This window comes from Rhinoderma darwinii, chromosome 1 (genome assembly GCF_050947455.1).
Source record: "Rhinoderma darwinii isolate aRhiDar2 chromosome 1, aRhiDar2.hap1, whole genome shotgun sequence".
Taxonomy (NCBI): domain Eukaryota; kingdom Metazoa; phylum Chordata; class Amphibia; order Anura; family Rhinodermatidae; genus Rhinoderma; species Rhinoderma darwinii.
Window position 1 is genome coordinate 382,414,778 of NC_134687.1, and position 16,765 is coordinate 382,431,542.

Below are 16,765 nucleotides of genomic sequence, written 5' to 3' on the forward strand. Positions count from 1 at the left end.
ATGAAATAGGTTTTTAGTGGATTGGAGAAAAAAAGAATCGGCCATCATGCATTCATGAAAAATTTTATGTTTTACTATAAGGTATCAGAAACATGCTTCAGAAACAGAAGCAAATCAAACTTTTAGACAGTTTGGAAATCACATCTGAATGAATTGATGTGTTTGGGGTACAGAATGAGGAACAGAATTGCCCATGATGAATTCCTAAAAAATGTTATGTTTTACATTAAGGTATCAGAAACATGCTTCAGAAACATAGAAACAAATCAAACTTTTAGACAGTTTGGAAATCACAACTGAATGAATTGATGCTATTTATCGGTTTTTAGTGGATTGGAGAGAAACAGTCATGTCAATCGGTAGATTGACAGAAAAATGAAATTGGTTTTTAGTAGATTGGAGAGAAACAGAGTTGTCCATCATGCATAGTTGGTCTTACAAAGGAGAGGGAGGCATGACCAAATAACAGTTTAAAACCATAACTCCAGAACTAGCTGGGAATTTATTGGTTGATTTGCACAAAATTGAACGAGCTGCTCTTACAAATGAGAAGCCTGAAAATAAAAGTGTAAAACTGTAATTCTAGAACTGGCTGCTTATTTATCGGTAGATTGACAGAAAAATGAAATAGGTTTTTAGTGGATTGGAGAAAAAAAGAATCGGCCATCATGCATTCATGAAAAATGTTATGTTTTACTATAAGGTATCAGAAACATGCTTCAGAAACAGAAGCAAATCAAACTTTTAGACAGTTTGGAAATCACATCTGAATGAATTGATGTGTTTGGGGTACAGAATGAGGAACAGAATTGCCCATGATGAATTCCTAAAAAATGTTATGTTTTACATTAAGGTATCAGAAACATGCTTCAGAAACATAGAAACAAATCAAACTTTTAGACAGTTTGGAAATCACAACTGAATGAATTGATGCTATTTATCGGTTTTTAGTGGATTGGAGAGAAACAGTCATGTCAATCGGTAGATTGACAGAAAAATGAAATTGGTTTTTAGTAGATTGGAGAGAAACAGAGTTGTCCATCATGCAGTCATGAAAAATGTTATGTTTTACATTAAGGTTTTAGAAACATGCTACAGAAACATAGAGAAACAAATCAAACTTTTAGACAGTTTGGAAATCACATCTAAATTAATTGATATTTTTGGGGACTGAATGAGTGAAGTATATGGAAACAGTGCAAAAATCTTCCTTTATGAACAAAATTGACACGGCCAGAGGCAATTTTTTTCCAAAATTTTCCATGCGAGACCGAACATGCATAATTTCCTGTTTAGAAAAAAATAAAAGAGGTAATGTTGGACATAAGCAATGGATTGAATGAAGCAATGATGTCTGAATATTCTCAGTTTGGTCCAAGCAATTATCTTAAAGGAAATGACATGTTGGAATTGTCTGTGATGAAGTAACTACCTTAGGAAATACTCTAGGCACTGACTATAAAGGCCCCAGTGAGAATTGAACTCACGACCCCTGGTTTACGAGACCAGTGCTCTAACCACTGAGCTATGAAGCCGACATATTGACTATGGCAACGACGTGGGTTTTATTCGAAATCACATAAGTCGTATCCTTCCATTAGCCTATAGTTGGTCTTACAAAGGAGAGGGAGGCATGACCAAATAACAGTTTAAAACCATAACTCCAGAACTAGCTGGGAATTTATTGGTTGATTTGCACAAAATTGAACGAGCTGCTCTTACAAATGAGAAGCCTGAAAATAAAAGTGTAAAACTGTAATTCTAGAACTGGCTGCTTATTTATCGGTAGATTGACAGAAAAATGAAATAGGTTTTTAGTGGATTGGAGAAAAAAAGAATCGGCCATCATGCATTCATGAAAAATGTTATGTTTTACTATAAGGTATCAGAAACATGCTTCAGAAACAGAAGCAAATCAAACTTTTAAGACAGTTTGGAAATCACATCTGAATGAATTGATGTGTTTGGGGTACAAAATGAGGAACAGAATTGCCCATGATGAATTCCTAAAAAATGTTATGTTTTACATTAAGGTATCAGAAACATGCTTCAGAAACATAGAAACAAATCAAACTTTTAGACAGTTTGGAAATCACAACTGAATGAATTGATGCTATTTATCGGTTTTTAGTGGATTGGAGAGAAACAGTCATGTCAATCGGTAGATTGACAGAAAAATGAAATTGGTTTTTAGTAGATTGGAGAGAAACAGAGTTGTCCATCATGCAGTCATGAAAAATGTTATGTTTTACATTAAGGTTTTAGAAACATGCTACAGAAACATAGAGAAACAAATCAAACTTTTAGACAGTTTGGAAATCACATCTAAATTAATTGATATTTTTGGGGACTGAATGAGTGAAGTATATGGAAACAGTGCAAAAATCTTCCTTTATGAACAAAATTGACACGGCCAGAGGCAATTTTTTTCCAAAATTTTCCATGCGAGACCGAACATGCATAATTTCCTGTTTAGAAAAAAATAAAAGAGGTAATGTTGGACATAAGCAATGGATTGAATGAAGCAATGATGTCTGAATATTCTCAGTTTGGTCCAAGCAATTATCTTAATGGAAATGACATGTTGGAATTGTCTGTGATGAAGTAACTACCTTAGGAAATACTCTAGGCACTGACTATAAAGGCCCCAGTGAGAATTGAACTCACGACCCCTGGTTTACGAGACCAGTGCTCTAACCACTGAGCTATGAAGCCGACATATTGACTATGGCAACGACGTGGGTTTTATTCGAAATCACATAAGTCGTATCCTTCCATTAGCCTATAGTTGGTCTTACAAAGGAGAGGGAGGCATGACCAAATAACAGTTTAAAACCATAACTCCAGAACTAGCTGGGAATTTATTGGTTGATTTGCACAAAATTGAACGAGCTGCTCTTACAAATGAGAAGCCTGAAAATAAAAGTGTAAAACTGTAATTCTAGAACTGGCTGCTTATTTATCGGTAGATTGACAGAAAAATGAAATAGGTTTTTAGTGGATTGGAGAAAAAAAGAATCGGCCATCATGCATTCATGAAAAATGTTATGTTTTACTATAAGGTATCAGAAACATGCTTCAGAAACAGAAGCAAATCAAACTTTTAGACAGTTTGGAAATCACATCTGAATGAATTGATGTGTTTGGGGTACAGAATGAGGAACAGAATTGCCCATGATGAATTCCTAAAAAATGTTATGTTTTACATTAAGGTATCAGAAACATGCTTCAGAAACATAGAAACAAATCAAACTTTTAGACAGTTTGGAAATCACAACTGAATGAATTGATGCTATTTATCGGTTTTTAGTGGATTGGAGAGAAACAGTAATGTCAATCGGTAGATTGACAGAAAAATGAAATTGGTTTTTAGTAGATTGGAGAGAAACAGAGTTGTCCATCATGCAGTCATGAAAAATGTTATGTTTTACATTAAGGTTTTAGAAACATGCTACAGAAACATAGAGAAACAAATCAAACTTTTAGACAGTTTGGAAATCACATCTAAATTAATTGATATTTTTGGGGACTGAATGAGTGAAGTATATGGAAACAGTGCAAAAATCTTCCTTTATGAACAAAATTGACACGGCCAGAGGCAATTTTTTTCCAAAATTTTCCATGCGAGACCGAACATGCATAATTTCCTGTTTATAAAAAAATAAAAGAGGTAATGTTGGACATAAGCAATGGATTGAATGAAGCAATGATGTCTGAATATTCTCAGTTTGGTTCAAGCAATTATCTTAAAGGAAATGACATGTTGGAATTGTCTGTGATGAAGTAACTACCTTAGGAAATACTCTAGGCACTGACTATAAAGGCCCCAGTGAGAATTGAACTCACGACCCCTGGTTTACGAGACCAGTTCTCTAACCACTGAGCTATGAAATAGGTTTTTAGTGGATTGGAGAAAAAAAGAATCGGCCATCATGCATTCATGAAAAATGTTATGTTTTACTATAAGGTATCAGAAACATGCTTCAGAAACAGAAGCAAATCAAACTTTTAGACAGTTTGGAAATCACATCTGAATGAATTGATGTGTTTGGGGTACAGAATGAGGAACAGAATTGCCCATGATGAATTCCTAAAAAATGTTATGTTTTACATTAAGGTATCAGAAACATACTTCAGAAACATAGAAACAAATCAAACTTTTAGACAGTTTGGAAATCACAACTGAATAAATTGATGCTATTTATCGGTTTTTAGTGGATTGGAGAGAAACAGTCATGTCAATCGGTAGATTGACAGAAAAATGAAATTGGTTTTTAGTAGATTGGAGAGAAACAGAGTTGTCCATCATGCAGTCATGAAAAATGTTATGTTTTACATTAAGGTTTTAGAAACATGCTACAGAAACATAGAGAAACAAATCAAACTTTTAGACAGTTTGGAAATCACATCTGAATGAATTGATGTGTTTGGGGTACAGAATGAGGAACAGAATTGCCCATGATGAATTCCTAAAAAATTTTATGTTTTACATTAAGGTATCAGAAACATGCTTCAGAAACATAGAAACAAATCAAACTTTTAGACAGTTTGGAAATCACAACTGAATGAATTGATGCTATTTATCGGTTTTTAGTGGATTGGAGAGAAACATGCTACAGAAACATAGAGAAACAAATCAAACTTTTAGACAGTTTGGAAATCACATCTAAATTAATTGATATTTTTGGGGACTGAATGAGTGAAGTATATGGAAACAGTGCAAAAATCTTCCTTTATGAACAAAATTGACACGGCCAGAGGCAATTTTTTTCCAAAATTTTCCATGCGAGACCGAACATGCATAATTTCCTGTTTATAAAAAAATAAAAGACGTAATGTTGGACATAAGCAATGGATTGAATGATGTCTGAATATTCTCAGTTTGGTCCAAGCAATTATCTTAAAGGAAATGACATGTTGGAATTGTCTGTGATGAAATAACTACCTTAGGAAATACTCTAGGCACTGACTATAAAGGCCCCAGTGAGAATTGAACTCACGACCCCTGGTTTACGAGACCAGTGCTCTAACCACTGAGCTATGAAGCCGACATATTGACTATGGCAACGACGTGGGTTTTATTCGAAATCACATAAGTCGTATCCTTCCATTAGCCTATAGTTGGTCTTGCAAAGGAGAGGGAGGCATGACCAAATAACAGTCATGAAAAATGTTATGTTTTACATTAAGGTTTTAGAAACATGCTACAGAAACATAGAGAAACAAATCAAACTTTTAGACAGTTTGGAAATCACATCTGAATGAATTGATGTGTTTGGGGTACAGAATGAGGAACAGAATTGCCCATGATGAATTCCTAAAAAATTTTATGTTTTACATTAAGGTATCAGAAACATGCTTCAGAAACATAGAAACAAATCAAACTTTTAGACAGTTTGGAAATCACAACTGAATGAATTGATGCTATTTATCGGTTTTTAGTGGATTGGAGAGAAACATGCTACAGAAACATAGAGAAACAAATCAAACTTTTAGACAGTTTGGAAATCACATCTAAATTAATTGATATTTTTGGGGACTGAATGAGTGAAGTATATGGAAACAGTGCAAAAATCTTCCTTTATGAACAAAATTGACACGGCCAGAGGCAATTTTTTTCCAAAATTTTCCATGCGAGACCGAACATGCATAATTTCCTGTTTATAAAAAAATAAAAGAGGTAATGTTGGACATAAGCAATGGATTGAATGATGTCTGAATATTCTCAGTTTGGTCCAAGCAATTATCTTAAAGGAAATGACATGTTGGAATTGTCTGTGATGAAGTAACTACCTTAGGAAATACTCTAGGCACTGACTATAAAGGCCCCAGGGAGAATTGAACTCACGACCCCTGGTTTACGAGACCAGTGCTCTAACCACTGAGCTATGAAGCCGACATATTGACTATGGCAACGACGTGGGTTTTATTCGAAATCACATAAGTCGTATCCTTCCATTAGCCTATAGTTGGTCTTACAAAGGAGAGGGAGGCATGACCAAATAACAGTTTAAAACCATAACTCCAGAACTAGCTGGGAATTTATTGGTTGATTTGCACAAAATTGAACGAGCTGCTCTTACAAATGAGAAGCCTGAAAATAAAAGTGTAAAACTGTAATTCTAGAACTGGCTGCTTATTTATCGGTAGATTGACAGAAAAATGAAATAGGTTTTTAGTGGATTGGAGAAAAAAAGAATCGGCCATCATGCATTCATGAAAAATGTTATGTTTTACTATAAGGTATCAGAAACATGCTTCAGAAACAGAAGCAAATCAAACTTTTAGACAGTTTGGAAATCACATCTGAATGAATTGATGTGTTTGGGGTACAGAATGAGGAACAGAATTGCCCATGATGAATTCCTAAAAAATGTTATGTTTTACATTAAGGTATCAGAAACATGCTTCAGAAACATAGAAACAAATCAAACTTTTAGACAGTTTGGAAATCACAACTGAATGAATTGATGCTATTTATCGGTTTTTAGTGGATTGGAGAGAAACAGTCATGTCAATCGGTAGATTGACAGAAAAATGAAATTGGTTTTTAGTAGATTGGAGAGAAACAGAGTTGTCCATCATGCAGTCATGAAAAATGTTATGTTTTACATTAAGGTTTTAGAAACATGCTACAGAAACATAGAGAAACAAATCAAACTTTTAGACAGTTTGGAAATCACATCTAAATTAATTGATATTTTTGGGGACTGAATGAGTGAAGTATATGGAAACAGTGCAAAAATCTTCCTTTATGAACAAAATTGACACGGCCAGAGGCAATTTTTTTCCAAAATTTTCCATGCGAGACCGAACATGCATAATTTCCTGTTTATAAAAAAATAAAAGAGGTAATGTTGGACATAAGCAATGGATTGAATGATGTCTGAATATTCTCAGTTTGGTCCAAGCAATTATCTTAAAGGAAATGACATGTTGGAATTGTCTGTGATGAAGTAACTACCTTAGGAAATACTCTAGGCACTGACTATAAAGGCCCCAGTGAGAATTGAACTCACGACCCCTGGTTTACGAGACCAGTGCTCTAACCACTGAGCTATGAAGCCGACATATTGACTATGGCAACGACGTGGGTTTTATTCGAAATCACATAAGTCGTATCCTTCCATTAGCCTATAGTTGGTCTTACAAAGGAGAGGGAGGCATGACCAAATAACAGTTTAAAACCATAACTCCAGAACTAGCTGGGAATTTATTGGTTGATTTGCACAAAATTGAACGAGCTGCTCTTACAAATGAGAAGCCTGAAAATAAAAGTGTAAAACTGTAATTCTAGAACTGGCTGCTTATTTATCGGTAGATTGACAGAAAAATGAAATAGGTTTTTAGTGGATTGGAGAAAAAAAGAATCGGCCATCATGCATTCATGAAAAATGTTATGTTTTACTATAAGGTATCAGAAACATGCTTCAGAAACAGAAGCAAATCAAACTTTTAGACAGTTTGGAAATCACATCTGAATGAATTGATGTGTTTGGGGTACAGAATGAGGAACAGAATTGCCCATGATGAATTCCTAAAAAATGTTATGTTTTACATTAAGGTATCAGAAACATACTTCAGAAACATAGAAACAAATCAAACTTTTAGACAGTTTGGAAATCACAACTGAATGAATTGATGCTATTTATCGGTTTTTAGTGGATTGGAGAGAAACAGTCATGTCAATCGGTAGATTGACAGAAAAATGAAATTGGTTTTTAGTAGATTGGAGAGAAACAGAGTTGTCCATCATGCAGTCATGAAAAATGTTATGTTTTACATTAAGGTTTTAGAAACATGCTACAGAAACATAGAGAAACAAATCAAACTTTTAGACAGTTTGGAAATCACATCTGAATGAATTGATGTGTTTGGGGTACAGAATGAGGAACAGAATTGCCCATGATGAATTCCTAAAAAATGTTATGTTTTACATTAAGGTATCAGAAACATGCTTCAGAAACATAGAAACAAATCAAACTTTTAGACAGTTTGGAAATCACAACTGAATGAATTGATGCTATTTATCGGTTTTTAGTGGATTGGAGAGAAACAGTCATGTCAATCGGTAGATTGACAGAAAAATGAAATTGGTTTTTAGTAGATTGGAGAGAAACAGAGTTGTCCATCATGCAGTCATGAAAAATGTTATGTTTTACATTAAGGTTTTAGAAACATGCTACAGAAACATAGAGAAACAAATCAAACTTTTAGACAGTTTGGAAATCACATCTAAATTAATTGATATTTTTGGGGACTGAATGAGTGAAGTATATGGAAACAGTGCAAAAATCTTCCTTTATGAACAAAATTGACACGGCCAGAGGCAATTTTTTTCCAAAATTTTCCATGCGAGACCGAACATGCATAATTTCCTGTTTATAAAAAAATAAAAGAGGTAATGTTGGACATAAGCAATGGATTGAATGATGTCTGAATATTCTCAGTTTGGTCCAAGCAATTATCTTAAAGGAAATGACATGTTGGAATTGTCTGTGATGAAGTAACTACCTTAGGAAATACTCTAGGCACTGACTATAAAGGCCCCAGTGAGAATTGAACTCACGACCCCTGGTTTACGAGACCAGTGCTCTAACCACTGAGCTATGAAGCCGACATATTGACTATGGCAACGACGTGGGTTTTATTCGAAATCACATAAGTCGTATCCTTCCATTAGCCTATAGTTGGTCTTACAAAGGAGAGGGAGGCATGACCAAATAACAGTTTAAAACCATAACTCCAGAACTAGCTGGGAATTTATTGGTTGATTTGCACAAAATTGAACGAGCTGCTCTTACAAATGAGAAGCCTGAAAATAAAAGTGTAAAACTGTAATTCTAGAACTGGCTGCTTATTTATCGGTAGATTGACAGAAAAATGAAATAGGTTTTTAGTGGATTGGAGAAAAAAAGAATCGGCCATCATGCATTCATGAAAAATGTTATGTTTTACTATAAGGTATCCGAAACATGCTTCAGAAACAGAAGCAAATCAAACTTTTAGACAGTTTGGAAATCACATCTGAATGAATTGATGTGTTTGGGGTACAGAATGAGGAACAGAATTGCCCATGATGAATTCCTAAAAAATGTTATGTTTTACATTAAGGTATCAGAAACATGCTTCAGAAACATAGAAACAAATCAAACTTTTAGACAGTTTGGAAATCACAACTGAATGAATTGATGCTATTTATCGGTTTTTAGTGGATTGGAGAGAAACAGTCATGTCAATCGGTAGATTGACAGAAAAATGAAATTGGTTTTTAGTAGATTGGAGAGAAACAGAGTTGTCCATCATGCAGTCATGAAAAATGTTATGTTTTACATTAAGGTTTTAGAAACATGCTACAGAAACATAGAGAAACAAATCAAACTTTTAGACAGTTTGGAAATCACATCTAAATTAATTGATATTTTTGGGGACTGAATGAGTGAAGTATACGGAAACAGTGCAAAAATCTTCCTTTATGAACAAAATTGACACGGCCAGAGGCAATTTTTTTCCAAAATTTTCCATGCGAGACCGAACATGCATAATTTCCTGTTTATAAAAAAATAAAAGAGGTAATGTTGGACATAAGCAATGGATTGAATGAAGCAATGATGTCTGAATATTCTCAGTTTGGTCCAAGCAATTATCTTAAAGGAAATGACATGTTGGAATTGTCTGTGATGAAGTAACTACCTTAGGAAATACTCTAGGCACTGACTATAAAGGACCCAGTGAGAATTGAACTCACGACCCCTGGTTTACGAGACCAGTGCTCTAACCACTGAGCTATGAAGCCGACAGATTGACTATGGCAACGACGTGGGTTTTATTCGAAATCACCCAAGTCGTATCCTTCCATTAGCCTATAGTTGGTCTTACAAAGGAGAGGGAGGCATGACCAAATAACAGTTTAAAACCATAACTCCAGAACTAGCTGGGAATTTATTGGTTGATTTGCACAAAATTGAACGAGCTGCTCTTACAAATGAGAAGCCTGAAAATAAAAGTGTAAAACTGTAATTCTAGAACTGGCTGCTTATTTATCGGTAGATTGACAGAAAAATGAAATAGGTTTTTAGTGGATTGGAGAAAAAAAGAATCGGCCATCATGCATTCATGAAAAATGTTATGTTTTACTATAAGGTATCAGAAACATGCTTCAGAAACAGAAGCAAATCAAACTTTTAGACAGTTTGGAAATCACATCTGAATGAATTGATGTGTTTGGGGTACAGAATGAGGAACAGAATTGCCCATGATGAATTCCTAAAAAATGTTATGTTTTACATTAAGGTATCAGAAACATGCTTCAGAAACATAGAAACAAATCAAACTTTTAGACAGTTTGGAAATCACAACTGAATGAATTGATGCTATTTATCGGTTTTTAGTGGATTGGAGAGAAACAGTCATGTCAATTGGTAGATTGACAGAAAAATGAAATTGGTTTTTAGTAGATTGGAGAGAAACAGAGTTGTCCATCATGCAGTCATGAAAAATGTTATGTTTTACATTAAGGTTTTAGAAACATGCTACAGAAACATAGAGAAACAAATCAAACTTTTAGACAGTTTGGAAATCACATCTAAATTAATTGATATTTTTGGGGACTGAATGAGTGAAGTATACGGAAACAGTGCAAAAATCTTCCTTTATGAACAAAATTGACACGGCCAGAGGCAATTTTTTTCCAAAATTTTCCATGCGAGACCGAACATGCATAATTTCCTGTTTATAAAAAAATAAAAGAGGTAATGTTGGACATAAGCAATGGATTGAATGAAGCAATGATGTCTGAATATTCTCAGTTTGGTCCAAGCAATTATCTTAAAGGAAATGACATGTTGGAATTGTCTGTGATGAAGTAACTTCCTTAGGAAATACTCTAGGCACTGACTATAAAGGACCCAGTGAGAATTGACCTCACGACCCCTGGTTTACGAGACCAGTGCTCTAACCACTGAGCTATGAAGCCGACATATTGACTATGGCAACGATGTGGGTTTTATTCGAAATCACATAAGTCGTATCCTTCCATTAGCCTATAGTTGGTCTTACAAAGGAGAGGGAGGCATGACCAAATAACAGTTTAAAACCATAACTCCAGAACTAGCTGGGAATTTATTGGTTGATTTGCACAAAATTGAACGAGCTGCTCTTACAAATGAGAAGCCTGAAAATAAAAGTATAAAACTGTAATTCTAGAACTGGCTGCTTATTTATCGGTAGATTGACAGAAAAATGAAATAGGTTTTTAGTGGATTGGAGAAAAAAAGAATCGGCCATCATGCATTCATGAAAAATGTTATGTTTTACTATAAGGTATCAGAAACATGCTTCAGAAACAGAAGCAAATCAAACTTTTAGACAGTTTGGAAATCACATCTGAATGAATTGATGTGTTTGGGGTACAGAATGAGGAACAGAATTGCCCATGATGAATTCCTAAAAAATGTTATGTTTTACATTAAGGTATCAGAAACATGCTTCAGAAACATAGAAACAAATCAAACTTTTAGACAGTTTGGAAATCACAACTGAATGAATTGATGCTATTTATCGGTTTTTAGTGGATTGGAGAGAAACAGTCATGTCAATCGGTAGATTGACAGAAAAATGAAATTGGTTTTTAGTAGATTGGAGAGAAACAGAGTTGTCCATCATGCAGTCATGAAAAATGTTATGTTTTATATTAAGGTTTTAGAAACATGCTACAGAAACATAGAGAAACAAATCAAACTTTTAGACAGTTTAGAAATCACATCTAAATTAATTGATATTTTTGGGGACTGAATGAGTGAAGTATACGGAAACAGTGCAAAAATCTTCCTTTATGAACAAAATTGACACGGCCAGAGGCAATTTTTTTCCAAAATTTTCCATGCGAGACCGAACATGCATAATTTCCTGTTTATAAAAAAATAAAAGATGTAATGTTGGACATAAGCAATGGATTGAATGAAGCAATGATGTCTGAATATTCTCAGTTTGGTCCAAGCAATTATCTTAAAGGAAATGACATGTTGGAATTGTCTGTGATGAAGTAACTTCCTTAGGAAATACTCTAGGCACTGACTACAAAGACCCCAGTGAGAATTGACCTCACGACCCCTGGTTTACAAGACCAGTGCTCTAACCACTGAGCTATGAAGCCGACATATTGACTATGGCAACGATGTGGGTTTTATTCGAAATCACATAAGTCGTATCCTTCCATTAGCCTATAGTTGGTCTTACAAAGGAGAGGGAGGCATGACCAAATAACAGTTTAAAACCATAACTCCAGAACTAGCTGGGAATTTATTGGTTGATTTGCACAAAATTGAACGAGCTGCTCTTACAAATGAGAAGCCTGAAAATAAAAGTATAAAACTGTAATTCTAGAACTGGCTGCTTATTTATCGGTAGATTGACAGAAAAATGAAATAGGTTTTTAGTGGATTGGAGAAAAAAAGAATCGGCCATCATGCATTCATGAAAAATGTTATGTTTTACTATAAGGTATCAGAAACATGCTTCAGAAACAGAAGCAAATCAAACTTTTAGACAGTTTGGAAATCACATCTGAATGAATTGATGTGTTTGGGGTACAGAATGAGGAACAGAATTGCCCATGATGAATTCCTAAAAAATGTTATGTTTTACATTAAGGTATCAGAAACATGCTTCAGAAACATAGAAACAAATCAAACTTTTAGACAGTTTGGAAATCACAACTGAATGAATTGATGCTATTTATCGGTTTTTAGTGGATTGGAGAGAAACAGTCATGTCAATCGGTAGATTGACAGAAAAATGAAATTGGTTTTTAGTAGATTGGAGAGAAACAGAGTTGTCCATCATGCAGTCATGAAAAATGTTATGTTTTATATTAAGGTTTTAGAAACATGCTACAGAAACATAGAGAAACAAATCAAACTTTTAGACAGTTTAGAAATCACATCTAAATTAATTGATATTTTTGGGGACTGAATGAGTGAAGTATACGGAAACAGTGCAAAAATCTTCCATTATGAACAAAATTGACACGGCCAGAGGCAATTTTTTTCCAAAATTTTCCATGCGAGACCGAACATGCATAATTTCCTGTTTATAAAAAAATAAAAGATGTAATGTTGGACATAAGCAATGGATTGAATGAAGCAATGATGTCTGAATATTCTCAGTTTGGTCCAAGCAATTATCTTAAAGGAAATGACATGTTGGAATTGTCTGTGATGAAGTAACTTCCTTAGGAAATACTCTAGGCACTGACTACAAAGACCCCAGTGAGAATTGACCTCACGACCCCTGGTTTACAAGACCAGTGCTCTAACCACTGAGCTATGAAGCCGACATATTGACTATGGCAACGATGTGGGTTTTATTCGAAATCACATAAGTCGTATCCTTCCATTAACCTATAGTTGGTCTTACAAAGGAGAGGGAGGCATGACCAAATAACAGTTTAAAACCATAACTCCAGAACTAGCTGGGAATTTATTGGTTGATTTGCACAAAATTGAACGAGCTGCTCTTACAAATGAGAAGCCTGAAAATAAAAGTGTAAAACTGTAATTCTAGAACTGGCTGCTTATTTATCGGTAGATTGACAGAAAAATTAAATAGGTTTTTAGTGGATTGGAGAAAAAAAGAATCGGCCATCATGCATTCATGAAAAATGTTATGTTTTACTATAAGGTATCAGAAACATGCTTCAGAAACAGAAGCAAATCAAACTTTTAGACAGTTTGGAAATCACATCTGAATGAATTGATGTGTTTGGGGTACAGAATGAGGAACAGAATTGCCCATGATGAATTCCTAAAAAATGTTATGTTTTACATTAAGGTATCAGAAACATGCTTCAGAAACAGAAGCAAATCAAACTTTTAGACAGTTTGGAAATCACATCTGAATGAATTGATGTGTTTGGGGTACAGAATGAGGAACAGAATTGCCCATGATGAATTCCTAAAAAATTTTATGTTTTACACTAAGGTATCAGAAACATGCTTCAGAAACATAGAAACAAATCAAACTTTTAGACAGTTTGGAAATCACAACTGAATGAATTGATGCTATTTATCGGTTTTTAGTGGATTGGAGAGAAACAGTCATGTCAATCGGTAGATTGACAGAAAAATGAAATTGGCTTTTAGTAGATTGGAGAGAAACAGAGTTGTCCATCATGCAGTCATGAAAAATGTTATGTTTTACATTAAGGTTTTAGAAACATGCTACAGAAACATAGAGAAACAAATCAAACTTTTAGACAGTTTGGAAATCACATCTAAATTAATTGATATTTTTGGGGACTGAATGAGTGAAGTATATGGAAACAGTGCAAAAATCTTCCTTTATGAACAAAATTGACACGGCCAGAGGCAATTTTTTTCCAAAATTTTCCATGCGAGACCGAACATGCATAATTTCCTGTTTATAAAAAAATAAAAGAGGTAATGTTGGACATAAGCAATGGATTGAATGAAGCAATGATGTCTGAATATTCTCAGTTTGTTTCAAGCAATTATCTTAAAAGAAATTACATGTTGGAATTGTCTGTGATGAAGTACCTACCTTAGGAAATACTCTAGGCACTGACTATAAAGGCCACAGTGAGAATTGAACTCACGACCCCTGGTTTACGAGACCAGTGCTCTAACCACTGAGCTATGAAGCCAACATATTGACTGTGGCAACGACGTGGGTTTTATTCGAAATCACATAAGTCGTATCCTTCAATTAGCCTATAGTTGGTCTTACAAAGGAGAGGGAGGCATGACCAAATAACAGTTTAAAACCATAACTCCAGAACTAGCTGGGAATTTATTGGTTGATTTGCACAAAATTGAACGAGCTGCTCTTACAAATGAGAAGCCTGAAAATAAAAGTGTAAAACTGTAATTCTAGAACTGGCTGCTTATTTATCGGTAGATTGACAGAAAAATTAAATAGGTTTTTAGTGGATTGGAGAAAAAAAGAATCGGCCATCATGCATTCATGAAAAATGTTATGTTTTACTATAAGGTATCAGAAACATGCTTCAGAAACAGAAGCAAATCAAACTTTTAGACAGTTTGGAAATCACATCTGAATGAATTGATGTGTTTGGGGTACAGAATGAGGAACAGAATTGCCCATGATGAATTCCTAAAAAATGTTATGTTTTACATTAAGGTATCAGAAACATGCTTCAGAAACAGAAGCAAATCAAACTTTTAGACAGTTTGGAAATCACATCTGAATGAATTGATGTGTTTGGGGTACAGAATGAGGAACAGAATTGCCCATGATGAATTCCTAAAAATTTTTATGTTTTACATTAAGGTATCAGAAACATGCTTCAGAAACATAGAAACAAATCAAACTTTTAGACAGTTTGGAAATCACAACTGAATGAATTGATGCTATTTATCGGTTTTTAGTGGATTGGAGAGAAACAGTCATGTCAAAATAAAAGTGTAAAACTGTAATTCTAGAACTGGCTGCTTATTTATCGGTAGATTGACAGAAAAATGAAATAGGTTTTTAGTGTATTGGAGAAAAAAAGAATCGGCCATCATGCATTCATGAAAAATGTTATGTTTTACTATAAGGTATCAGAAACATGCTTCAGAAACAGAAGCAAATCAAACTTTTAGACAGTTTGGAAATCACATCTGAATGAATTGATGTGTTTGGGGTACAGAATGAGGAACAGAATTGCCCATGATGAATTCCTAAAAAATGTTATGTTTTACATTAAGGTATCAGAAACATGCTTCAGAAACATAGAAACAAATCAAACTTTTAGACAGTTTGGAAATCACAACTGAATGAATTGATGCTATTTATCGGTTTTTAGTGGATTGGAGAGAAACAGTCATGTCAATCGGTAGATTGACAGAAAAATGAAATTGGCTTTTAGTAGATTGGAGAGAAACAGAGTTGTCCATCATGCAGTCATGAAAAATGTTATGTTTTACATTAAGGTTTTAGAAACATGCTACAGAAACATAGAGAAACAAATCAAACTTTTAGACAGTTTGGAAATCACATCTAAATTAATTGATATTTTTGGGGACTGAATGAGTGAAGTATATGGAAACAGTGCAAAAATCTTCCTTTATGAACAAAATTGACACGGCCAGAGGCAATTTTTTTCCAAAATTTTCCATGCGAGACCGAACATGCATAATTTCCTGTTTATAAAAAAATAAAAGAGGTAATGTTGGACATAAGCAATGGATTGAATGAAGCAATGATGTCTGAATATTCTCAGTTTGTTTCAAGCAATTATCTTAAAAGAAATTACATGTTGGAATTGTCTGTGATGAAGTACCTACCTTAGGAAATACTCTAGGCTCTGACTATAAAGGCCACAGTGAGAATTGAACTCACGACCCCTGGTTTATGAGACCAGTGCTCTAACCACTGAGCTATGAAGCCAACATATTGACTGTGGCAACGACGTGGGTTTTATTCGAAATCACATAAGTCGTATCCTTCAATTAGCCTATAGTTGGTCTTACAAAGGAGAGGGAGGCATGACCAAATAACAGTTTAAAACCATAACTCCAGAACTAGCTGGGAATTTATTGGTTGATTTGCACAAAATTGAACGAGCTGCTCTTACAAATGAGAAGCCTGAAAATAAAAGTGTAAAACTGTAATTCTAGAACTGGCTGCTTATTTATCGGTAGATTGACAGAAAAATGAAATAGGTTTTTAGTGAATTGGAGAAAAAAAGAATCGGCCATCATGCATTCATGAAAAATGTTATGTTTTACTATAAGGTATCAGA

At 34.4% G+C, this 16,765-nt stretch overlaps 12 non-coding genes across 12 annotated transcripts; all 12 read right to left on the reverse strand.

The window, feature by feature from the left end:
• Positions 1-1,462: 1,462 nt before the first annotated feature.
• Positions 1,463-1,535, reverse strand: TRNAT-CGU (transfer RNA threonine (anticodon CGU)). The gene has a single exon. It is a non-coding gene; the product is annotated as a tRNA-Thr (tRNA).
• Positions 1,536-2,642: 1,107 nt separating this feature from the next.
• Positions 2,643-2,715, reverse strand: TRNAT-CGU (transfer RNA threonine (anticodon CGU)). Its single transcript has one exon. It is a non-coding gene; the product is annotated as a tRNA-Thr (tRNA).
• Positions 2,716-4,975: 2,260 nt separating this feature from the next.
• TRNAT-CGU (transfer RNA threonine (anticodon CGU)) lies at positions 4,976-5,048 on the reverse strand. The gene has a single exon. It is a non-coding gene; the product is annotated as a tRNA-Thr (tRNA).
• A 775-nt stretch (positions 5,049-5,823) lies between these two features.
• TRNAT-CGU (transfer RNA threonine (anticodon CGU)) lies at positions 5,824-5,896 on the reverse strand. Its single transcript has one exon. It is a non-coding gene; the product is annotated as a tRNA-Thr (tRNA).
• A 1,098-nt stretch (positions 5,897-6,994) lies between these two features.
• On the reverse strand, positions 6,995-7,067 carry TRNAT-CGU (transfer RNA threonine (anticodon CGU)). Its single transcript has one exon. It is a non-coding gene; the product is annotated as a tRNA-Thr (tRNA).
• Positions 7,068-8,544: 1,477 nt separating this feature from the next.
• On the reverse strand, positions 8,545-8,617 carry TRNAT-CGU (transfer RNA threonine (anticodon CGU)). The gene has a single exon. It is a non-coding gene; the product is annotated as a tRNA-Thr (tRNA).
• A 1,106-nt stretch (positions 8,618-9,723) lies between these two features.
• TRNAT-CGU (transfer RNA threonine (anticodon CGU)) lies at positions 9,724-9,796 on the reverse strand. Its single transcript has one exon. It is a non-coding gene; the product is annotated as a tRNA-Thr (tRNA).
• A 1,106-nt stretch (positions 9,797-10,902) lies between these two features.
• TRNAT-CGU (transfer RNA threonine (anticodon CGU)) lies at positions 10,903-10,975 on the reverse strand. The gene has a single exon. It is a non-coding gene; the product is annotated as a tRNA-Thr (tRNA).
• Positions 10,976-12,081: 1,106 nt separating this feature from the next.
• TRNAT-UGU (transfer RNA threonine (anticodon UGU)) lies at positions 12,082-12,154 on the reverse strand. Its single transcript has one exon. It is a non-coding gene; the product is annotated as a tRNA-Thr (tRNA).
• Positions 12,155-13,260: 1,106 nt separating this feature from the next.
• Positions 13,261-13,333, reverse strand: TRNAT-UGU (transfer RNA threonine (anticodon UGU)). The gene has a single exon. It is a non-coding gene; the product is annotated as a tRNA-Thr (tRNA).
• A 1,256-nt stretch (positions 13,334-14,589) lies between these two features.
• On the reverse strand, positions 14,590-14,662 carry TRNAT-CGU (transfer RNA threonine (anticodon CGU)). Its single transcript has one exon. It is a non-coding gene; the product is annotated as a tRNA-Thr (tRNA).
• Positions 14,663-16,337: 1,675 nt separating this feature from the next.
• On the reverse strand, positions 16,338-16,410 carry TRNAM-CAU (transfer RNA methionine (anticodon CAU)). The gene has a single exon. It is a non-coding gene; the product is annotated as a tRNA-Met (tRNA).
• Positions 16,411-16,765: the final 355 nt, after the last annotated feature.